This window comes from Bubalus kerabau, chromosome 15 (genome assembly GCF_029407905.1).
Source record: "Bubalus kerabau isolate K-KA32 ecotype Philippines breed swamp buffalo chromosome 15, PCC_UOA_SB_1v2, whole genome shotgun sequence".
NCBI classification, from domain to species: Eukaryota; Metazoa; Chordata; class Mammalia; order Artiodactyla; family Bovidae; genus Bubalus; species Bubalus kerabau.
Window position 1 is genome coordinate 42230611 of NC_073638.1, and position 25682 is coordinate 42256292.

The window sequence follows — 25682 nt, forward strand, 5'->3', positions numbered from 1 at the left end:
TGGGGACCCTCTACTAGGATACATGGCATGGACCTGTGGCGAAAGTGTTGAGGAAGCATGCCTTATCAATCCATACAGAAAGTATTGGTGAAACTCAACTTTTTTATTTATTTGTACACTAAAGCAGAAATACCTCATTTTATTCTGCTTCACTTTATTGCACTTAGCAAATTTGCATTTTTAATAAGTAGAAGTTTTGTGGTGACCTTGTGTTGAGCAAGTCTACTAGAAGCACTTTTCCAACAGCATTTGCTCACTTCATGTCTCTGTCACGTTTTGGAAAATCTCGAGATATTTCAAATTTTTTTCATTATTGTATTTGTTATGGTGATCTGTGATCGGTAATCTTTGATGTTACTGTTGCAATTTTTTGTTTTATATTTTTTAATTAAGGTATGTATATTTTTTTTAGACATAATGCTATTATACACTTAAGCAACTATAACATATACTTTTTAATGGTTATTTTTATTTATTTATTTGACAGTGCCAGGTCTTAGCTGAAGCGTGCTGGACATTTTAGTTGTGGCATATGGGATCTAGTTCCCTGACCAGGGATCGAACCTGGGCCCTGGGCTGCACTGGGAACGTGGAGTCCTAGCCACTGGACCATCAGGGAAGTCCCAACTACAGCATAACATAAACACAACTTTTATATGCACTGAGAAACCAAAAAATTCTTATGACTCACTTTACTGTGATCCTTGCCTTATTATGGTGATCTGGAACTGAAGCCATGATATCCATGGTATGTCTGTTTAAGTACAAGTTTAAAATTTTTCTTTTATATTCCATTGGATCATCCATCCTAAACACTCCACTTTGAAGACCATTCATTTAATCCATCCCTCCTGTAGCCTCAGTTCAATGTGAAAACCAAACTTGTCGCTGCCAACAAAATCACCTCCCCTGCCCTTCCCCCAGCAGCACCACCAGCATCTCCTCCAGGCTTCAGCCACCAGAAGGAGACTTCTTGAGCCCTGTCCTCCAACCAGCACTTCCCTCCAATCATCCAGACCTGAACATTTTAGAGAGCACTGGGCTCACAGTTGTCAGTTACCTCCCAGAGTGCTCTGACTCCTGATACCATTGGCAGGTGCGGGCTATTTGAGCATTTTTGGAAGCCCAGAGGTGTTTGGGGTCTGTGCATCATCGCCCCAGCTCCTACTAACACCCCACTCTGGGTAACTGTTCTACAATGCACACACGCACATCTAAGATGGCATCAGTTCAGTTCAGTTCAGTCGCTCAGTCGTGTCCATGGCAGCCTCCAAATAACCAGTTTCTCTGTTTCCTTTACTGTCTCCTGAGGGCTTCCCTGGTTGCTCAGTGGTGAAGAACCCAGTTACTAATGTAGGAGACGCAGTTTCCATCCCTGGGTTGGGAAGATCCCCTGGAGAAGGAAATGGCAACCCACTCCAGTATTCTTGCCTGGGAAATCCCAGGGACAGAGGAGCCTGGTGGGCTACAGTTCATGGGGTCACAAAGAGTAGGACACAGCTCAGACAATGAACAACAACAACTCTTTCCTGCACTGCAGAAGCATAATTCTCCCCAAGGAGACAATAAGAAAGGGTTCTGCTTCTGAGAGTGCTTAGCAGAATCTCAGCAAATGTATCCAGTTTTTAAACCAAAGTGCCCCAGGGCCTTCTACTAATTGAATGGACTGAAATCATGGCATATGATCTAACAACGGGACAGAAATAGGTCCATCAGAAGCGACTGGTGGCTAGAGGAAGTGTGCCTGGGGCAATGTTCCTGGCTCCAGTGTGGAAGGGCATTGTGGCCCCCACTGATACTGTGGCATAATTGAGGGTACAGCCTTCTCCGACCTGCCTTGCCACTCCAGCAGGAGGTTCAATTCCCTCCCCAGGAATTTTTTCTTTTGGTACCTAGCATGCAGCGGATCTCAGTTCCCCAACCAAGGAATGAACCTGGGGACATTGCAGTGAAAGCTTGGAATCAACCACTAGGCCACCAGGAACTCCCTCCTCCCCAGCAATGTTTGACTTCTGATTGGCCAATCAGCTGTAAGCAAGCTAGAGTCGCATAGGACTCTACCCTTACAGTTGGCAGCCAGTTCCTTCTTCCTGAAATGAAATATAGAAAGGAAAGCGACAAACCTGAGCACTCTGAAAATTAGTGTGAGTAAGAGCTAGGTCTAGACCCAGGGCATGTGCACTCGGGGTGACTGGGGACCTTGGGCTTAGCGTCTCTCAGTCACTCCTCTCTGGACTGGAGTGAAGAGGGCCGGTGGCTGGGGACTCGAGGCTTGGGGCCCACAGCCAAGACTGCATGCCCGCAGAACACCTGTCAGTAGTCAGGGGCTGTTGTTCCCCAGGACCCACCTGGGCACATGGTCCCTGTAATTAAATGGAAGCCTAGGAATTAGCAGTCCTCTTCCGCATCTAAGAATGGCCTGTTGTCTCTGCCTTCCCTCCAGGACTCTGCACAACACCATGCTGGGCTGTAGCTCCAGCTCATTCCCATGTCTGTGTGTTTTTCATACTCTCCAAACTCTACGATCAGCCTAACCATTGTACCATCTGGTGAGACTCTGCCGTTGGACTCCTATAGACAGGAATCACAGCCTCAAACATCTTGCACATTTAAGTCATTGTCTGAATGCCCCAAAGTATCTGCCCCAAACTCCCTTCACCTCATACTTTATAATTTGAAATTCAGATGTCAAAATCTAGCATGACTGTAGCCCTTCAGAATCATCTGGGAGGGAAGAGAGGAAAGTGAGCAGAGCAGAGCCTCAAATGAGGTTATGACCTCTGTCTCCTGAAGATGCAGACTTCCCTCACTGCCCCTACACACACACACACACACACACACACACACCCAGGCCATCCTCTTTTCAAACCCTGAGTGCCTAATTCAGAACTGCCCACCCAACCATTTAATAAACGATAAGATCAAAGGTCAAAGGTTGAAGCAGAAGCAAGAGCCTGGAGCTGTCCTGTCCCCCAGTGCCTGCTTCCAGGCTCTTGGCCACCCTCAGTGCTTATAGTACGGTCAACACCCAATCCATCCTCAGCTCTGTGGATTCTACCAGGGAGGAATGGGAGCAGTTTACATTGCACAAGAGAGAAGCACAGACATTTTTCCAGATCCTGAATTTTGATTAAGAATGAGCCTCACTATGATCTCACTGAGGATAGTGACACCTCTGGGTAAGAGAGGAGAACTCTGCATAAGACTTTGATTTGGGAAATCAAAAATCCAAAAATTGTGATGATTGCACAACATTATGAATGTAATTGATGCCACTGAAATGTATGCAGCATTGTTCACGTTACAACGGGTAATTTTATGTTTTATGTTTTACTACAATAAAAAAATTGTTTTAAAAACCTCCATAATTGAATTTTTAAAAAACTGTTATTTCACAACTCCACTGTTTCTTTGAACCATTAAGTGTGAACAGGTCCAGGGCAAATGGCTGTTTATCAACCATTTGACTATCCCCAAACTTTCAGAGGTGCTATGAGGGAAAAAAGAAGGAAGAGTTGAGCTCCAGACTGGAAGGACTCAGAAAAGAAGGGAGGGTGGCTGCCAGAGGAGAGAGAATCCACACAGCTCAAGGAATGAGAACACAAAGGTCACTACGAGTCAGAAACTCCACTCAGAAATCCTCAGACAGCTTGGAGAGAACACTGGACAAGCCCAAAACAGTTCAGGGTGGGCAAAAGTCCCCGTGGCTCATGATTTGTCTAAAGGGTGAGTCTTTGAGAAAGAGAAACAAAGCAATTGGAAGTCACTGGTATCTATTACCTGTCAACTGTTCCCCAAAACTGACCCATCTGATTGTTCCCATCTACAATCATATTCCAGACGAACCCCACTCGAGCCAGATAAATTTTCAGTGACGTATGTCAACGTCCAGATCCTTTCTAAATGATCATTGCAAAAGCTTGTGGTTTACCAATAACTGAGTATTCTTAAATGTATTGGTGGGAATTAGATTCAGCTGAGGGTAACCTAAAATAGCAATGAGATAAATAAGAGAAAAATTTCTTTCTCTTCCCTTCAGTAAATAGTCCAGAGTTGGGAATTACAGACACTTCACAGATCCTCAGACTCCTGCAGTTGGAAGTCACTGGTGTCTATTACCTGTCACCCTGTTCCCCAAAACTGGCCCATCTGCATAGTTCCCATCTACAATCATATTCCAGACAAACCCCACTTGAGCCAGTCACCAGCTTACCTGACCTCAAGTGTGCACTCATCCTTGTGGGAACCAGCAGTCACCCTTCTTTTGCTAGGGCTTCCCATGTGGTGCTACTGGTAAAGAACCTGCCTGTCAATACAGAAGACATAAAAGACATGGATGGGTTCAATCCCCGAGTTGGGAGGATCCCCTGGAGGAGAGCATGGTAACCCACTCCAATATTCCTGCCTGGAGAATCCCATGGACAGAGGAGCCTGGCAGGCTACATACAGTTAATAGGCTCCAACACAACTGAAGCAGTTTAGCATGCAGGCATGCATGTCCTCTGCTAAGAAAAGCTTACAACTATATCTTCAGTCATCTCATCCATGTTTCATGAAGCAAGAGGGAGGAAGGACCATATGGTAGGTCTATTTTTAATTTTTTGAGGAACCTCCATACTATTTACAGCAGATATACCATTTTGCATTACCACCAACAGTGTATACACATCCTTGCCAACACTTGTCTTTTGTTTTCTTGATAATAACCATCCTAACAAATATGAAGTAATATCTCATTGTGATTTTTATTTGCATTTCCCAAATGATTAATGATGTTGAATATCTTTTCAATTACCTGTTGCCCATCTGTATGTCTTCTTCAAAGAAGTGTCTATTCAAGTGTTTAGCCCATTTTTTAAACTGGGTAATTAGGGTGTTTTTTTGCTATTGAGTTGTATTACCGTATGATCCAGCAACCCCACTTCTGCAGAGTTATCCAAAAGTACTGAAATCAGGATCTCAAAGAGAGATTAGCACTCCATGTTCACTGCAGCGCTATTCACAATAGGCAGATGAGGATGCAACCTAAATGTCTACTGATGGATGAACAAACAAAGAAAATATGATATATCCATATGATAAAGATTGTTCAGCCTTAGGAAACAAGGAAATCCTGTAATATGTGACAACATGGATGAACCTTAGGACACGATGCTAAGTGTAAGAAGCCAGTCATTGAAAGACAGTTACTGCATTGATTTCAGCTATATGATTGTTTTCCATTATAGATATTGTAAAATATTGAATACAGTGCTCTGTGCCATGCAGCACATCCCAAATGTCTTTTAATGAAGCCACCACATCACACTCCCACTTATCTCCTGTTGGCCACACTGAGCAGCTCGGTAACATCCAAATATAACTGCCATAGATTTTGTGATTACCTTGATTACACCAGGCCTAAAATCTCCCACCAAAGGAAACAGGGAGAGTGTAGTACAGTGTAGATATCACCACCCGGAACTTCTCCAAGTTGGAGTCAGAGCACCATGATATTTGCATAGTAGTGGCAACCACTCTGAGGTGCAAGCCCTCTGAGGTAAGAACAAACCTTTTGACAATTTCAGGGAAATCAAAGGAGTTGTGTGTCTTTTGTTCTGTGAGGGCAGGATTCTGACTGACTTAAGAAGTCTTCACTACCCTTCCTCATGAAGTCCTAATGTGGGCAGGTACCATGCTGAATCTGGTGTCAATGCTCCCAGCATGCTAGTGTGGTGTCAGAAAAAGGTCTTTACACAGAACGATGAAATATAAGCCTGAGGTTAAGGATTTCCCTGGGGGCTCAGTGTTAAAGAATCCACCTGCCAGTGTAGGGGACATGGTTCGATCCCTGGTCCAGGAAGATCTCACAAGCCACAGAGCATCTAAGCCCATGCGCCACAACTCCTGGGCCCGAGCTCTACAGCCCACGAGTCACAACTACTGAGCCTGCACGTCTAAAGCCCGTGCTCTGCAGCAAGAGAACCCACTGCAGTAGCCCTCACTTGGCCACAACTAGAGAAGGCTCGTGCACAGCAACAAAGACCCAGCACAGTCACACACACACACACACACACACACAAAGCCCAAGGTTAGCAGGATTATGTACTGTGGTTCACTTGTTCTTACTTGGGAACATGTTCTAAAAGTCCTTCAGGCCGTCATCCATGAAATACCTATGGAGTATCTAGCAGGGCTCAGGCCCTAGGCCCTTGAGCAACAACAGTCAGCAGAACAGTTCTTGCCTTCATGGAGGTTACAGCTATTTAGCAAGACAGGACATTAATCAAAGGACCACTTGAACACATAAGTTCAACAGTGACAGCGCTAGAAAGAGAAGTACAAGCGCTGTATCAGAACACGAGAAAAACTGACCTCGTTCCTGGTTCCACACATTGGAAACAGTATATGCAAAGGCCCTGGGAGAATTTAGGAGAACAATACCTGTGTCATATTCTCCCATTTTATTTCTGCCCCGTATTCGTGATTGGACATTCTATAAAGATTACACAGTGACAGCTTGATTTCCTCATAAATTCCTTATTTCCACATAAATTCCTTATTTTACTAAAGAAAGTACCACATGGCCTGGGTAAATAAAACCAGACTTAGTGCCCCAGGGTGCTGATGTTTTCAAATTAACTTTTCCAAATCCTGTCACTTTTCCAGCATTTATGAATAATTTGTTTATAAATAAACCTGTTTTTAAATTCCTCATGCCCATCATCCCCAAACCCTGTGTTTTCTGGAAGTTTCCAATTTTCTCTCAAACATTCCTTCCATGTGAGTATATTCTGGAAGTCAGTGGGGAAGAATTTCCTCCCCATATTGCTTTGTAAGGATCTTTGTTCCTTCTGCCAAAGTTCTAGAGGGGCCAGACCCTGTGCAGGCCCTCCAAGGCTAGGTCCCACCCCACCCTACTCCTACTTCAGTGGGCTCTAGCTTTAATCATCATTCATTCTCCCTCAGGGTCTTAACTTGTGCTCAGTCCTTCTCTAGAGAGCAGTGGAAAAAGATTCGATATTAATGGTCCTGCCTCCTAATACCACCACCCTACCTCTCTGACTCAAATCAGATCTGTCTGATCTCTATCCATCCCAATGACTTGGGCCCAAATGCACTGTCAAATTCCATTCCTACCAGGGATCTCTGAAGTATGTCAATGAAGTCACAGTCTCTGACCTTACCTTTTGTGCTTTCTTCTCCTTTAGATGTCCACCATTTAAATCCCATCCTCCATCACCAGAGTTGACTGCTGAGAACTAGAGTTCCAGGGGGCCTCTCCAGAGCCATCAACAGAATAGTTTCTATATCAGTAGGGTCAGAAGCAAACAGATACTACATTCACATTAGGTGAATTGATTTAATAGATAATTTAATAGAGGGACTATTTACTAAGATGTAAGCAGGGTGCAGGGAACCATGGGGATCTGTATGATAAACAAGGGCTGGTACCATCAGGGTGCCACCTCCCTGGGCCTGAACAGGGAAGGTAAAAAAAGCATTTGCACCAATCACATGGAAGGCCTCCAATAAAGGCAAATTCCAGGTCATCTTACTTGTCTTATGTTACCTGACCATTATAACCCCTCACTCTGAGGATAGTCAGGACAAGAGGAACAATGTGCACAGGCTGGACCCTTTCCAAGTGATTCCTAGATCCTTCTGAGAGCAGACTGCTCCTGACCCTCCCCGCAACTGCTCCAGACACATTCAGATGCATCTGAGCCTGGCAGTCCTGATTCCCAGGACCCCAAGCTATCCAGCTAGAACCATGGCTCAGTTACAGTATGATAAGGGACAGCTCTGTCCAATCAGTCACTCCACAGACTTTCTGAATACTCTTCTTTCAGTCTGACTGTTGGAAGCCGAAGTCACGTAGCCCAGTGTATAAAATGCTGTCCGTCCAGTGGGTGTGATTTCAGGGTGCTGCTTTGTTCTTTTTATACACCTTGGGATTGATAACTGTGATTTTAAAAAGGAAGAAGTGTGAATGTAAAAAAGGTGCTTACCAAGATCATAGAGTAATATAGTAAATGTTCATGATAGAATATTAAGTTATAAAAGTACAGCACGGAGAATGATTTCAACTATGTAAAAAATGAAAGAAGTGAAATAAATAAAAACCCAAAGAATAGGAAAAAAGTGGCAGGAAAAATTTTTTAACACAACTCTGGGCTCTGCGGGAAAAAACCTCTTGGCTTGGAAGCTCCCCCCAACCCCCAATTCTCCAACAGGCTACTCACAGCCCCATTTCCATCCCAGACCTCTGGGTGCGCTTTGGTCAGTAGAGAGAACACTAGGAATTTTATTTTATCCAAGGTAAGGAAAAGCTATATGCAAAAACTAGAGAGTTTTGAGGTGCTTTGGAATAGGAAGGATGGGAAGAAGAAAAAATATGAACTGTGAAGAAAGAGCTTAAATAGAGAAGGGAACCCAAAACCTGGCTACGGGGGCAGGACCAAGTCAAAGAGAGAAACAATGAAAAACTTCCTATGGGATGAAGAGGGGGACATATTCAATGTAAAGTTATTTCCTATTGTGTGCTGTGCTGTAATACCCCACCAGTACCCCTACATATTCAGGAAAAACCTCCTATAACAACAGTCTCATAGTATGTGAAAGTGAAAGTCGCTCAGTTGTGTCCCACTTTTTGCCACCCCATGGACTATACAGTCCATGGAATTCCATGGAATTCTCCAGGCCAGAATACTGGAGTGGGTAGCCTTTCCCTTCTCCAGGGGATCTTCCCAACCCAGGGATCAAACCCAGGTCTCTCGCATTGCAGGCAGATTCTTTACCAGCTGAGCCACAAAGGAAGCCCTCTCATGGTATGTATAATTCAGAAAAATCAAAGAGAAGAAGCCTTCTTTAATATAGACCAATGCAGGCCCTCTTGTATTAGCCAAGATAAGTCAGACAATGGCAAACCTATTCAAAACAAACAAACAAAACTTAGTTCAACACCTCAAAGTTATATTTCTTGCTTATGTCACAAGTTGGTGCAGGTCAGGTAACTCTCCTGTATGGCTTTCCTCCAAACAGTGACTTAGAGCTCCATGCAGGTTCCATCCTGCACTTTCACCAGCTAGGAGCCTTTCACTATTTGATGTATGGGAGAAGGGAGGTGGTGTGGCCAACAGCACGATTGAAGCTGTGCCTAGAAGAAAACCTGTACCGTTAAATCTATATATTGTGTGCATGCTTAGTCCCTCAGTTGTTTCCCACCCTTTGCAACCCTTTGGACTGTGGCCCACCGGGATCCTCTGACCATGGGATTTTCCAGGCAGGAATATTGGAGTGGGTTGCCATTCCCTTCTCCAGGACATCTTCCCAACCCAGGGATCCTATGTCTCCTGAATTGCAGGCAGATTCTTTACCCTCTGAGCAATCGGGGAAGCTACTAAATCTATATATTAAAATATAAATAGGGTTGAACACCAGTGATGTAAGTGTCCAACTTAAAAACTTTCAGAAAAAGAACAGCAAATTAACTCCCACCCCTAACAAATAGAAGGGAAGAATAAAGAGCAGAAATCAATGAAATAGAAAAAAGACATGCAATAGAGAAAATCAACAGTCAAAAGTATTTTCCTTGAATAGGTTAATACAATTAATAAATGCCTGGCAAGGCAGATATAGAGAGGGAAAAAAATGAGAGAGAGAATACAAATACCAAAATCAGGTATAAAAACAAGGAAACATCACTACAGACCTTACATATTTTAAAAGGATAATGAGAGAGTATCATAAACAATTCAATGCCACTAAATTGGCATTTTATATGCACATATTTATGTCAATAAATTGAAAATTTTAGGTGAAACATTCAATTTTGTTGAAATACAATTTACCAAAATCGCCACAAGAAGAAATAGAAAATACCAATAGATGTATATTTATCAAAGAAATTGAATCTGATGTTAAAACTCTTCCACAAAGGAAACTGAAAGCCCAAATGGAATCACAAAAATTTAAGGTATAAATAATACCCATCTAAACAGATGAATCCAAACTCATTTAGTAAGGCTTGCAAAAACTCGATACTTTGACGTCAGAAAGACATTACAAGAAAGAAAAATTATTAGCCAACATCATAGGCTGAAAAATTTAAAGGAGCAATGGCAAGCCTATTGGTTAACAATAACTGTCTCCACCACAGTGTACTCTCGTGGTCACTGACTATCCCTTTGGTTTCCTTCTTTCACAAATACAATACCTTCAATTGCTCTTCACAGAAAACAACCCAAAATCCAATCTGTCATTGTGCTTCATAGTCCTCCCTGCTGGGAACACATGTGACTGCTTTTAGACTGTGCACTAAAAGGGCGAGGTGTCCATCCCATACCATGTGTGTGGTGCTCTGTTGCTCAGTTGTATTTGGCTGTTTGCAACCCCATGGACTGTAGCCCACTAGGCTCCTGTGTCCATGGAATTCCCAGGCAAGAATACCTGTGAGAGGGTTGCCATTTCCTACTCCAGGGATCTTCCAGGTATCTTGCATCTCCTGCTTTGGCAGGTGGATTCTTTAACACTGAACCACCTGGGTTCGTTGACCCATACCCATGCCAACATACAAATACGCAGTGATGGGACCAGAATAGGAGAACTTCAGTTAACATTCCCCTTCAGAAAGGGGAGAATGAGAGACCCATAGTGGTCACTTCCCACAGCTATGCTGGTGTGACTGCTGAATACACTGGTGTTACACTGCTGAAGTACCAGCGGGCAGCCTTTAGAATTACTGCCTAGCCTAAGTCAGGATCTCTCCCCTACTGTTCTTTGCGATCCTTGGCACTACCCTGGGAGGGGCCTCCTTTTGGACCCATATTCTCTTTGTCCACATCTAAAGAGAGAACTGGGGAGAAAGCTCTCTTAGGGGCTGTGCAACTTCCTCTCAGAGGTTGTTTATGGCTTAACTGAAGAACTCAAACTTTTTACACACACCTGTGGTTTCTTTGACAATACAGCTTCCTCAAAAATTTGCTTAGTGTCTGACCTATTTGCACCCAGACGATTCTATTTGCCAATATTCACCCTCAGTGTTCCATTTGTAAGACATAGTTTTCATGTTTACTTTATTCTTTTGCCTTCTTGCCCCCACATACTCTCAATGTGAGAGTGATTTACTTAAAGCCAGCTGGTGAAGCTAGCTGGAACAAAGGAACCCACGTTTCATCAGATATTTTCCATGATTCACTTTCAACTGAGATATTTTCTTGGGCCTTTGTCATGCAAAAACTTTTAAATTCCCATCTCTTACTATACAGGAACCAAAAGCAGTCAGCTTTTCTAACTCTGCAGGCCTCAGTATACTGGACTTTGTCTATTGCATTTAATTTAATTAACAAAGCCACCAATCTTGTGCTTTTAAATTCAAATTGAGATGTAAATTTTTATACCACAATATTCATCCTTTTAAGAAGTACAATTTAGTGTGTTTTTGGTATACCCACAAAGCCATGCAGCCATCACCCCGTCTCATTTCAGAATACTTTCATCACCCCCCAAAACAACCTTGCAATCATTAGCAGTCGCTCCCCATTTCCCATTCCTCTATGCCCTAGATTCATCCGTTTTCTGACTCTGTATTTTCTTATTCTAGATATTTCATATAAGCGGAATATGCGCTCTTTAGTGTCAGGTTTCTTCCACTTAGCATAATTTTTCAGAGTTCATTTAGTTTGTAATATGAATCAGTACTTCGTTTCTTTTTATGGCTGAATAATATTCTATTGTGAAGATATACTATATTCTGTTTATTCATTTGTTTATGAACATGTGGGTTTTTTCCACTTTGGGGCTGTTATGAATAATGCTGCCATGAGTATTTGTGTACAAGTTTTTGTGTGGATGTATGTTTTCATTTCTCTCTGATAGCTATTGAGGGGGGTATATCTTTTACTTTCAACCTATTTCTGTCTTTGAAGCTAACACATGTCTCTTGTAGATAGCATATAGTTGGGTCATAGGTGTTTGTTTGTCTGTTTGATTTTTATTTATTCCGCCAGTCTGGCCGATTCTATTATGAGTTCATCTTTTTCTTGTAGTACCTTGGCAACTGCAGCCAGAAGTAGCCAACATACACTACTAATGTTCTGCTTTTCAATCTCTTCTCCTAGAAACGTCCTATTAATAAACATGGGTTATGCCCCCCAAGTTAGATCAATTAATAAAGTTTCAGCACTACAGTGTAAAGATATTTCCAGTCTTCAACAGTAGGTTCCTGCTCAGTATACCACTAGACTGTTAAGCTGTTAGAGCCGTGCCCTACTTAGAGGTACCAATATCTGTATGAGTATGAAATTTATATTAGAGTACAATAAGCTATACTGCAATAATAAATAAACCTGAAACTCTAAATGGTCTAATCTGACAAAGATTTATTTCTCACTTATGTCACTGTCCAATTCAGGTCAGGCAACTCTTCTACATTGCCCTCCCCATGCAGTAACAAGTTCCTTACAAATGGCAATTTAGCCATCTCAGAGTTCTTCAGTTCTAGAACCATAGACAGGAAAGAGAGAGTGACCCAGAGTGCAGGGAGGTTATGGCCTGGCTTGAAAATGGTATATATCACTCCTCCACATATCGAATGAGCCAGACTTAGTTACATGTCTCCAACTGACAGGTTGTTGTTAAATCACGCAAAGACGCCGGGATTCTTGGCCCCCAGAGGAGAAGAATTCAAACCAGGGCCAGAGACGAGGCTTGATCGCTCAGAGCTTTTGTGTAATAAAGTTTTATTAAAGTATAAAGGAGATAGAGAAAGCTTCTGACATAGGCATCAGAAGGGGGCAGAAAGAGTACCCCCCTGCTAGTCTTCAGCTGGATGTTATATAGTCACTAGCAGTCTGTTAATGAAAGAAAGGAATGTCTTAAAACTCAGAATGGCACCAGGCCCCTCACCCATAAGATGCATTTTTGGATAATCTTGGCACCAAATGGTTCATCCTGGGCCATAAAATGATTAACTTGACTCTTGAAGAAGGGCAGGTCACCATACAAATAGTTTCGTTTACATAGATTAGGGAAACAATATCTGCATATAACATACTGGTTTGTCAAGTAGGTTCTGAGCCAAGAGGCGGAACCGACTTGAAGACAGTTTGGGGTAAATGCATAGTGCATTAGCATAGCTTAAGACAAACATTCCCATAAGAAAAAGGCATTGGTTATCTCTAGGTTTGAGAATAGTTAACTTCAGGTGAAACCAGGTGTCATTATGGCAACACAGTATTTTAAGAGAAACCTCCTTTTAAATTTGTATAGAGAAGGAAAAAAATATCGCTAGTTTGTTTCCTTCTGCCTATTAAGAGAGATAAAAATGTCTGACACTTGCAGGCTATTTCCTCCTTTGGAGACCCCTGGCCTTCCTGACTGTTACCCTCTCACAAGTCTACTGCAGTGCAGATGGAAACCTTACAGGAGCACATTGATATTTGATGATCCCTAGCAGTCTGCACCCGACCTACCTCTATTCTCTAAATACATTAAAGTTTCACCTCTGAAGTGGCACAGGAATAGTTAGAATTCACTGTTTATGAATACAAGCTATCCAGAGCAGGAAGACCATCATCATGGCTAAGGGCTGTGGGCTCTGGAGCCAGGCTGTCTGGGTTCAAATCTTGGATCTACTTAATAATAATTCTATTGCCTATGGCTCCATACTTCACTCCTGTAAGTTTCAGTTGCTCACCTTAAAGTGGGGTTTAAGTGGTATCTAGCTAGCTCCTAGGTTTATTGTCAAGATGAAATGAGACAATCCATGTATTTAAAAACAGGGCAGTGTCTAGCACATGGAAGTATATAATGAAAGTGAAAGTGAATTCACTCAGTCATGTCTGACTCTTTGCGACCCCATGGACTGTAGCCCACCAAGCTCCTCCATCCATGGGATTTTCCAGGCAAGAATACTAGAGTGGGTTGCCATTTCCTTCTCCATGGGATCCTCCCAACCTAGGGATTGAACCCAGGTATCCTGCATTGCAGGCAGACTCTTTTTACCATCTGAGCCACCAGGCAATCCCTGGTGATATGTATGATATGATAACATCTATATCATAGGTATTGCTGCTGCTGCTGCTAAGTCGCTTCAGTCGTGTCTGACTCTGTGCCACCTCATAGACGGCAGCCCACCAGGCTCCCTCGTCCCTGGGATTCTCCAGGCAAGAACACTGGAGTGGGTTGCCATTTCCTTCTCATAGGTATTAGCTCTTATTAAATAGGTTAAAGAGTTAGAAAATAATGGGAAAGGAAATAAGACCATAGAATGAATATTATTGCCATTAATGATATTTTCTTCTACATGCCTGATTGGAAATGTGTTTGTCTGGGGCGTCCCATGTAGCAGCAGGAAAGTGAAAGCCCAGACAGATAAGCCACTAATGGGCCTATTTATGTGAGAGGAATGGGCATTAGCTCTTACAAGTGCAAGGTCCAAGTGTAAGAATGGTCCCCCGAGGAGAGGCTTAATTGGAGTGCAATTTAAATCTTGATCACATGCCTGCCCCCAGGAGAGTGGAGCTGCCTGTATGGTGTCAGGAAGCCTGGACTCTACCTTGACTGCCTCTGATATTCCAAGCCACATGGCCCCGCAGAGCCCAGGAGGAAGGACTCTGAGGGAAACCAGCACTACTGAGGGACTATGGGCTCTTCCTGCTGCTACAGCTAAGAGGTGATGTTGCAAGGAGTCAGTATTTGAATTCAGCATATTCACCTGAGAGAACAGTGGTTAAAAGCATAGGTTCTGCAGTCAGACTGAGTTCAAACCCTAACTCTGAGTCTCAATTAACTGTGAATCTAAACCAGTCACTACCTCCTCCAAACCTGACAGTCATTGTCCATGAGCTGAAATTTGTATTTTTATTGTGTTGGCTGCCATCTATTTGCCTCTCCATATCCACTCTCCACTCTTCTCTACACTGAAGAGTAGAGGAGTACAGGGAGGCTGGAGTCCCGGGAGGCTGGCCTCTAAGAATCATGTCAAGGGACTCCATTGCTTTCTGGCTTCTGATTGTGTCCAAGAAATGGGCAGGTGAGAGGAGAGTGGAAACTTGGTATTTATTTCCCTAGATCCCACACTGCTGGGTTTCTGAAAGTTGGTTGTGACCCTCTCCCCCAAACCACAGCTACTTTTCAGCCAGCTTTCTCCTTTATAGCTTTCTCCACAGGTTTCAAAAATCACTACTTTCTCCTTGCTCTTCAAGCTTGGCACAGAACAGCTCCCTGCTATCACAGCCCCAAGATACTCTAACATATCTGGCTGCTTTCCCTAAGCTCTTCCCTCTTAATCCCCTTAATAATGTGCTTCAATGATCCAATTTTGAATGCCAGGACCTTTTGACTGATAGAACTATGTGCTTGCAGCAGACACCCTTTGGGTGACTAACTGGTTCACATTGATTCCCTTTCTCTGAGAACACCCCTTATACAAAGGCGAGGGGCCCCAGTGGCTGTGCCTGTAACATACGTCCCTTCAACGTGATTGGCCCGAGGATACATATCTGGCCCAATCAGATTCTCCATCAAAGAAAAGTGGTATTTGGAACAAAGAGATAGCAGGAACTAGGAGCCAACAGGATTGCCCAGATTTATCTCCAAATCCACCTTCTAAGGAGAAGTCAATGGCACCCCACTCCAGTACTCTTGCCTAGAAAATCCCATGGACAGAGGAGCCTGGTAGGCTGCAGTCCATGGGGTCGCTGAGGGTCGGACAGGACTGAGCGACTTCACTTTCACTTTTCATTTTCATGCATTGGAGAAGGAAATGGCAACCCACTCCAGTGTCCTTGCCTGGAGAATCCCAGGGACAGGGAAGCCTGGTGGGCTGCCGTCTATGGGGTCGCACAGAGTCGGACACGACTGAAGTGACTTAGCAGCAAGGAGCCTACAAAAGTAGGCAAGCGTGGGTTTCTACTCTTTTAATTTTGATTGTTCAATTCTGCCTCCTGTCCCATGCGGTACCCTATCATCCTTTCAATACATTTCCTCTTTACTTTGCTAGCCAGAATCAGTTTCTGCTGCTTACAGTCTGTGCTGTGCTGTGTGCTTAGTCGCCCAGTCTTGTCCAACTCTCTGCAACCCTTTGGATTGTAGCCCACCAGGCTCCTCTGTCGATGGAATTTTTCAGGCAAGAGTACTGGGGTGGGTTGCCATTTCTTCTTCCAGGGGATCTTCCTGACCTAGGGGTTGAACCAGCATCTCCTGGGTCTCCTGCATGGCAGGCAGATTGTCTACCTGCTAAGCCATTGGGGAAGCCAGAACCTCAATAAACACAGCGCCTCATAGGACTTTTATGAGATAATATATGTAGGAAAGTTTAGCACAGTGCTTGTGTATGGTAAGCTCTCAACAATTTATACCATTTATTATCTACAAAAGTGAAGTTAATAAGAGAATGAGTAAATAAGCCACAGACTAGGAGAAAATATCTGGACAAGATATATCTGATGAAGAATTGTTATCCAAAATATACAAAGAACTCTTAAAACTCAACAATAAGAAAATGAACCAATTAAGAAATGAGCAAAAGACCTTAACAGACACCTCATCAAAGATACACAGATGGAAAATAAGCATATGAAAAGATGTTCAACATTATATGTCATTCAGTTCAGTTCAGTCGCTCAGTCATGTCCAACTCTGCGGCCCCATGAATCACAGCACACCAGGCCTCCCTGTCCATACCAACTCCCGGAGTTTATTCAAACTCATGTCCATCGAGTCGGTGATGCCATCCAGCCATCTCATCCTCTGTCGTCCCCTTCTCCTCCTGCCCCCAATCCCTCCCAGCATCAGAGTCTTTTCCAATGAGTCAACTCTTCACATGAGGTGGCCAAAGTATTGGAGTTTCAGCCTCAGCATCAGTCCTTCCAATGAACACCCAGGATTGATCTCCTTTAGGATGGACTGGTTGGGTCTCCTTGCAGTCCAAGGGACTCTCAAGAGTCTTCTCCAACACCACAGTTCAAAACCATCACATCAATTCTTCAGCACTCAGCTTTCTTCACAGTCCAACTCTCACATCCATACATGACCACTGGAAAAACCATAGCCTTGACTAGACGGACCTTTGTTGGCAAAGTAATGTCTCTGCTTTTCAATATGCTATCTAGGTTGGTCATAACTTTTCTTACAAGGAGTAAGAGTCTTTTAATTTCATGGCTGCAATCACCATTTACGGTGATTTTGGAGCCCCAAAAATAAAGTCTGACACTGTTTCCACTGTTTCCCCATCTATTTCCCATGAAGTGATGGGACCAGATGCCATTAGTTTTCTGAATGTTGACCTTTAAGCCAACTTTTTCACTCTCCTCTATATGTCATTAGGGAAATCCAAATTAAAACAACAATGAGATACCACCACATGCATGTTAAAAATTCAGAATATTGACAACACTAAATGCTGATGAGGCTATGGAGCCACAAAAACTCTAAGTCATTGTTGATGAAAATGCAAAACGGCATAGCCACTTTGGGAGACAGTTTGAAAATTCTTACAAAATTACACTCTTACCACACCACTCAGTAATTATGCTCCTTGGTATTTTCCCACATGAGTTGAAAGTTTATATCTACACAGATGTTTATAGCAGATTTATTCATAACTGCCCAAAACTGGAAGCAACCAAGATGTCCTTCAGAAGGCTACTAGACAAATAAAATGTGGTACATTCAGACAATGGAATATTATTCAGTTCTAAAAAGAAATGAGCTTTCAAACCATAAAAAGAACAGAAGAAACAAATGCATATGGACTTTATGATACGTCAATGTAATTCTGGCAAAAGAAAATAGAAGTATGGACATGAGACAATATGTGTGAATACACTAAAGTTCTCTTTTGATTATATGTCACTGGACAAATGTGAGAACTAGTAATTATTAATTATCAGAAGGATGCCCTCAGAAGTGTAATGTAAATTTGTAGTCTATGTATGTGGTCATGAAATGGTTAAAAACCAACCTCCCCGCCCCCGCAACTGGAAGATGCTTAATGGTATGAATCCAGAGGGTGGGAAATCAACGACTGGGCAGTAAGGAGCCTTTGGCAGTTAGCATCCACCCTGATCAACAGTCTGGGGTCATGGCCTGGCCCAGTGTGAGGCACAGATGGAAGCTGGAAGAGACACTCAGACACATCTAGATCCTGCTCTTCAACTAGAGAGACTGGCAGAAGCTCCCCAGAGGGATCTAAACTGGGGAATTTTGGAAGCAAGGCTGGGCTTCCCTGGTGGTTCAGAGGGGAAGCAACCTAGATGTTCATCAGTAGATGAATGGATAAGAAAGCTGTGGTACATATACACAATGGAATATCACTCAGCCTTTAAAAAGAATGCATTTGAATCAGTTTTCATGAGGTGGATGAAACTGGAGCCTATTATACAGAGTGAAGTAAGTCAGAAAGAAAAACACCAATACAGTATATTCACACATATATATAGAATTTAGAAAGATGGTAACAATGACCCTATATGCGAGATAGCAAAAGAGACACAGATGTAAAGAACAGACTTTTGGACTCTGTGGGAGAAAGCGAGGGTGGGATGAATTGAGAGAATAGAATTGAAACATGTGTATTCAGTTCAGTCGCTCAGTCGTGTCCAACTCTTTGCGACCCCACGAATCTCAGCATGCCAGGCCTCCCTGTCCATCACCATATGTGAAATAGATGACCAGTCCAGGTTTGATGCATGAGACAGGACTCTCAGGGCTGGTGCACTGGGACAACCCTGAGGGATGGGATGGGAAGGGAGGTGGGAGGGGGGTTCAGTATGGGGCACACAAGTACACCCATGGCTGATTCATGTCAATGTATGGAAAAACCACTACAATATTGTAAAGTAATTAGCCTCTGATTAAAAAAAAAAAAAAAAAAAAAAAACACAAGAATCTGCCTTCAATGCAGGAGACCTGGGTTCGATCCCTAGGTTGGGAAGATCCCATGGAGAAAGAAATGGCAACCCACTCCAGTATTCTTGCCTGGAGAATTCCATGGGCAGAGGAACCTGGTGGGCTACAGTTCGTGGGGATCATAAAGAATTAGACACAACTTAGAGACTTTCACTCACTTGGAAGCAAGGCTGGAATGATCGATTTCAGCCAGGTGGCAGTAGGCAGAGCAAAGCCAGCAATATGCACAGGTGCAAAAGATAAAGTGAATATAGCTGGTATACTTTGCTGTACAGCGGAAACCAACTCAGCACTGTTAAGCAATTACACTCTAATAAAGAAAAAAATAGTGAGGTTAAAGATGGAAAATGGCAGGTTGAGAACAGGAAGGATCAAGAGCAAGCCAGAACACAGCATGCAGAGCTGCCAGGAGGGTGTATACAGCGTGCTCAGTTGTGTCTGGCCCTTTGCGACCCCACAGACTGTAATCCACAGGGCTCCTCTGTCCAGGAAATTTTCCACGCAAGAATACTGGAGTGGGTTGCCATTTCCTTCTCCAGGGGATCTTCCTGACCCAGGGATCAAACCCACATCTCTTGCGTCTCCTTCACTGGCAGGAGTGTTCTTTACCACTAGTGCCACCTGTTCAGGAGAGATTCAGACCCAAAGTTGTAAAGCAGATGGCATTGGCGCCAGGCTTGCTTGTTTGTTTTTAGTTGCAGTATAGTTGAGACACAACCTGTTATAAGTTTCAGATGTACAGCACAGTGATTCAAATTTTTAAAAGCTATATTCCATTTATAGTTATTATAAAATATTGGCTATATTTCCTGTGGTGTACAGTATATCATTGTAGCTTATTTATTTTGTACATAATAGTTTGTACCTCTTATCCTCTACACCTATACTGCTCCTTCCCCTTCCCTCTCCTTGTCCTCTATACCTGTGAGTTCTTTATTGTTCTATTCACTGGTGTTTCTTTCTTAGGTTTCAAATATATGTCAAATCACACAGTATTTGTCTTTCTCTATCTGACTTATTTCACTAATCAAATACCCTCCAAATCCATCCATGTTGTTGCAAGCGGCAAAATTTCATTCTTTGCTATATTCAATTGCATATATATGCCATATCTTCTTTATCCATTCATCTGTTGATGGACACTCAGGTTGCTTCCATACCTTGGCTGCTGTAAATAATGCTGCTGTGAACATTGGGGTACCCATATCTTTTCGAATTAGTGTTTTCATTTTGGGGGGATTCTAGATTGGAGCCTGTTTTAATGTCATACTGACTCCCTGGCCCAAAGGCTGTTCCTGGTATTTTAAGGAGTTCATGCAGATCCAGAGGTACTGAGTGAAATTAAACCTCTCCAAACACATAGTCGCTGAAGACTTGCTCCTTTACTGTGAACTTTGAGCAACTGCTGGTGGAGAGACTCAAAATTCCCCTCTCTTAATACTGAGCCCCATTTTAAGAAAGTAAATCATGTCAGAGTAGATAATGCGGTGTGCAGACAGCTTGAGACAAAGAAGAGGATTAAGAACTGAAACCAGCGTAAGACAACAAAAGGAGAGGATCCTGACAGAATCAGGACAGCGGCGAGCCCTCAGCCACGGCTGGCTGTCACTTGTCACCGCCCCCTAGTGAAGAGGAGTTAGCACAATACCGAACAACTCTTCACCTTCTGTGCGGTTTCCTGTGTACATACATTTGCTTCAGTCCACTTGTACAGCTCTCGTTGCCCAGCATCAGCTCAGTCCTTCTGACTCACCTTTTTGCTGTCATCGTCTTTCTAGAGTTCCAAGGGAAGCCCTCTCTGGTTATGGTGATAAGACACCAGCCATGATAGAAAGACACCTTGGCCTGGCGGCTTCCGACAGTCACTGCTTTGACCCTGGTTCCAGATTAAGCAGATCCAGTGGCAGCTCTCCCCGCCTACCCCACCCACACGCGTAGAAACTGATATAACAAGCCAGAACGCAGGAGAACGAGGCCTGGATAGGCCTCATCCCCATGTGGGTGTGCCGCTTGTCACACAAGCACGTGGGTTAATTAAGAAGCAAAGTCCAGACTAAAAACTGGGTCAGACAGACATAAAGGGGCCCAAGAAACAACAAGCATGCAGATCACTGAGACATGACCAAGGAAATTCCCAGCAGCTGTGCTATTAGGTCATTAGGAATGTGTTGCTAGGAGAGGTCCAGTCTTGCAAGTTGACTGAGCATCCTTCTTCCCCGAGGCCTGAAGGAGTGCGGTCACAGCCCCAGGAATACAGGCAGGGGAAGAGGGGGTGGGAGAACTCTGCAAAACCCCCTCAGGAGCTGCTGCTCCCTAGCTCACCTCAGGGTAGAGCCTGCCCTGGGCTGTGGGCAGCAGAACAGGAGGCAGAGTTTCCAAAAGCTTGACCCACCACTTCCCTAGTTTTGAGAAAATTCTGCAGCAGCGCTGTAACCCCCTAGAGCCTCAAGTTGCTCACGAAGGAAACATGCTCAGGGGCCTGGCTTCCCGCGTTGCCTTCTTCAAAAGTGAACATTTTCTCTCTTGCTGTTTTTTTATAAATATATTTGTCACTATCTTTGTTTTCTTCCTCCAAATCAAGAACTTCAATAATCACACAGCAACACAAATGAAAGGAAACTGCTAAGTAGTCATTTCCAGGACTCCAGCCCAAACTCCTAGGGAGAATTGTGTCACCACGTCTCCTTGGAACTGCAGACCACCGATTCCAGTTTGTTTAAGATTCTTTTCACGTGGACCATTTTTAAAAATCTTTACTGAATATGTTACAGTATTGCTTCTGTTCTTTGTTTTTCGGGTTTTTGGCCACAAGGCATGTGGGATCTTAGCTCCCCAGCCAGGAATCCAACTGGTACCCCGGCACTGGAAGGCAAAGTCTTAACCACTGGTCCACCAGAGAAGTTCCCAGGTTCCAGTTTTAATGTGGAGGCAAAAATGAGTTTCTTTGAACCATTCCCTTTAAAAAGAGCCACAGAGGAACATCCTGTGTGTCACTCCTGGACTCTCCTACACCAAGAAGTGCTGGGAATTGGTTCCAGGTACAAATAACACACCGCACCTTCCCTCGGATATCCTCAGGACCGTCGCAGCCATTCCACATCCTACACTTGATGGAGCTGACTGACCACGTGGAAAACTACCCACAAAGAGCTGTGAAAGACAGCTGCATGGAAAGTTACAGGACATCACAAGGGAAAACTGCACTGCTTGGGGTGGTGCCAGCCTTCACGTAATACTCTGGCCTCGAATGAGGAAAGGAAATAAAAGTTCAAGAGACACATTTAGAGGTGCCTGCTCTACCTACATCCCCTTCTCTGGGATCTGTCCCTGTCACTAGTCCCTTTAACTTACATGGCCACTCATTCATCTATTGCACAGATACTTATCCAGCACCTCCTGTATGTCAAGCGCTGTGGTAAGTGGAGATACAAAAAAATGAACAAGACAGACAAGGGCCCTTCCTTACAGAGCTAATTTTTTGGTAGAAGAGTTAAATGATATGCAAATAAACAAAGAAGATAATTTTAGATAATGACACTTGCTATGAATTTTTTCATATGCAAACAAAACAAAGTGATGTTCTAGGGAGTCACTTCTGAGAAGGCAATGGCACCCCACTCCAGTACTCTTGCCTGGAAAATCCCATGGACAGAGGAGCCTGGTAGGCTGCAGCCCATGGGGCCGCTAAGAATCGGACACAACTGAACGACTTCCCTTTCACTTTTCACTTTCATGCATTGGAGAAGGAAATGGCAACCCACTCCAGTGTTCTTGCCTGGAGAATCCCAGGGACAGGGGATCCTGGTGGGCTGCCGTCTATGGGGTCACACAGAGTCGGACACGACTGAAGCGACTTAGCAGCAGCAGGGAGTCATTTGAGAGAAGAGCTGCCTACTCTAGATAGAATAGACTAGGAAAACCTCTCTGAAGAGGTAAATATGAGCTTACACATGAATGAGAAGGAGTTGTGGCTGCAAGGAACATTCCAGACAAAAAGAAGAGCAATGCAAAGGTCTGAGGCAGAAATGAGAGAACAACAGAAAGGCCAAAGTGGCTGAAGCCTATGAAACAAGGGAGGGTGGTAGAAAGAGTTTCTAGAAGAGCAGAGACCATGGTAAAACTCTTGGGTTTTATTTTAAATGCAAAAAGAAATCACTGGAGAATCTTAAACAAGAGAGTGGCATAACCTGGATAGATATTTTTTAGTACAAACTCCCTTCCATATTTTATTTGCTAAGGCACAGCTGATTTCTCCATTAAGAACATGTTTACAAGTCAGGTGAGGAACTTATTCATTCTAATCCATTAGCAAGTCTTGTTTTGACTGAATCTTTAAATAACTTCTGATAATCAGTGCATCTTCACTCTTAGACTTCAAACAAGATGAAAGAATTGTTTTCTTCTTTATTTAGAATTATTGTAGATTTAGCCCAATCCAAAGAGTTTCTCCCAAAGAAACAAATGCTTTGAATAATTCCTTAATTCTCAGAAGGAAAACACATGCTGTCCATATACTCCCATCACCAAATTGTAAATGGTCATAATGTTAAACTCTATTTGTGATTAGGTCAGGGGTCAGTAAACTTTTTCTATAAAGATCAAGATAGTAAATATTCTAGGCTTTGAGGCCATAAGGGCTCTATCACAAACCTCACAACTCTGTCCTTATAGTGCAAAAGCAGCCATGACAATACATAAGTGACTGCCTACAGCTGTGTTCCAATACAACTTTATTAATAAACACTAAAATTTGAATTTCATGTAATTTTCATTTGGTGTGCTGCAGTCCATGGGGTTGCAAAGAGTCAGATATGACTGGGCAACTGAACAATAATAGCAATAACTTTCATGTGACTTGAAATATTATTATTCTTTTGATTTTTTTGCTAGACTTTTAGCACTATTCTTGGCTTGTGTGTGTTAAATCACTTCCGTCATGTCTGACTCTTTGTGACCCCATGGGCTGTAGCCCACCAGGCTCCTCTGTCCATGGGATTTCTCAGGTGAGAATACTGGAGCAGGTTGCCATGCCCTCCTCCAGGAGATCTTCCTGACCCAAGGATCAAACCCTGAGGGTTCATATGAAAACCAGTGGCAGGACAGATTTAGCCAGCAGGCCATCATTTCCTGATGCCTGCTTTAGGTGAATTGGAGCCTGATAGACATTTTTAATGGAATCATTTTGGCTACAGTGGAAAGCGGCTCAAGGGACATGGGGAGTCATGGTGACAGCAGATAAATCAATCAGGAGGTAATTGGCATAGTCCAAGCAAGACGTGATGGCGGCCTTCATGGGGTAGTTGCAGTGGAATTGGAAAGACGTGGACATAATAGTGCATTGTGAGGGCACTGACAGGGCTTGCTGATAAAGTGAATAGGAGCAGAGAAGGAAAGAACAGAGTGAAGCATGACTTTGGGTTTTGGTCTTGAACAACTGGATGTGTGGGCATGCCATTTAGAACACCAGGAAGGAACAGGTTGAAGGGAAAATCAGGACTTCTAGTTTTGCCTGTTAGGTAGCCAAATAGAGAGGTCCAATAAGTTGAAGTTCTGAGACATCAGCACTGGAGATGGATATGTGGGGGTTACTGCCCTTTAGGAGGCATTAAAAGCTCCAGAACTAGATCAGATTCACCGGGGAAAGTATACAGGTAAACAGAAGAGGGTCAAGAAAAGTGTCCATTGGGGATTCTCAGAAGGGGAAGAATTAGCAAAAGAGAATGAAGGCAGCAAGTGTATGAAGTAGACAAATCAGAAGAATGGGTCACCATGAAGGTCAAAAGAAGTCAACTGTTCAAGAAGAAGGGAGGGTCAAGTGCATGGAATGCTGCCTGTCATACAGAGTGAAGTAGGTCAGAATGAGAAAAATATGGTATATTAATGCATATATATAGAATCTAGAAAAATGGTGTTGATGAACCTACTTGCAGGACAGGAATAGAGATGCAGATGTAGAGGACAGACTTATGGACACAGGTGAGGAAGGAGAGGGGGGAGCTCAACGAGGAAGTAGCATTGACATATATGAGCCGCCATGTGTGAGACAGCTGGCTATCAGGAAGCCGCTGTATAGCACAGGGGACTCGGCTAGGCGCTGTGTGATGACCTAGAGGGGCGGGATCATGGCAGGAGGGCAGGGAGGCTCCAGAGGGAGGGGAGATATATATACAGATTGCTAATGCATGTTGTTACACAGCAGAGAATAACACAACATTGTAAAGCAATTATGCTATGCTATGCTAAGTCACTTTAGTTGTGTCCGACTCTGTGTGACCCCATAGACGGCAGCCCACCAGGCTCCCCCATCCCTGGGATTCTCCAGGCAAGAACACTGGAGTGGGTTGCCATTGCCTTCTCCAATGTATGAAAGTGAAAAGTGAAAGTGAAGTCGCTCAGTCGTGTCTGACTCTTAGCGACCCCGTGGACTGCAGCCTACCAGGCTCCTCTGTCCATGGGATTTTCCAGGCAAGAGTACTGGAGTGGGGTGCCATTGCCTTCTCCAGTAAAGCAATTATACTGCAATGAAAAAGTATGTGGAATGCTGCTGAGAGACATTATTGCTGAGGGCAGTGAAGTGACCTCTAGATTTGGCAATGTGAAAATAATGTGTGTCCTTGACAAGAAGAGTTTCAAAGGACTGTCAGAGATGAAAGAATGTCTTAAATGGTGACCAGGACTTGCCCTTAAGTGTGGAAGGGTTTAAACACATGTGTATTTCCATTCCCTCCTGAAACCCACTAAAGTATAACGGAAGAACTAAAAATGAATGAGTCCCACAAGAGCAAAGA

At 43.5% G+C, this 25682-nt stretch overlaps 1 protein-coding gene across 2 annotated transcripts in view; it reads right to left on the reverse strand.

Annotated features, from left to right (window-relative positions):
* The window catches only part of AMPD3 (adenosine monophosphate deaminase 3), a 296752-nt gene that overhangs the window by 55760 nt on the left and 215310 nt on the right, over window positions 1-25682 (reverse strand). Inside the window, exon 1 of one of the 2 annotated variants that reach the window (XM_055548652.1) lies at window positions 7167-7260. The exons of the other annotated variant lie outside the window; for it this stretch is intronic. The gene's annotated coding sequence lies outside the window, so the exon portion shown is untranslated. Of the gene's footprint in view, window positions 1-7166; window positions 7261-25682 lie in introns of those variants that run through there. 2 annotated transcript variants of the gene reach the window in all.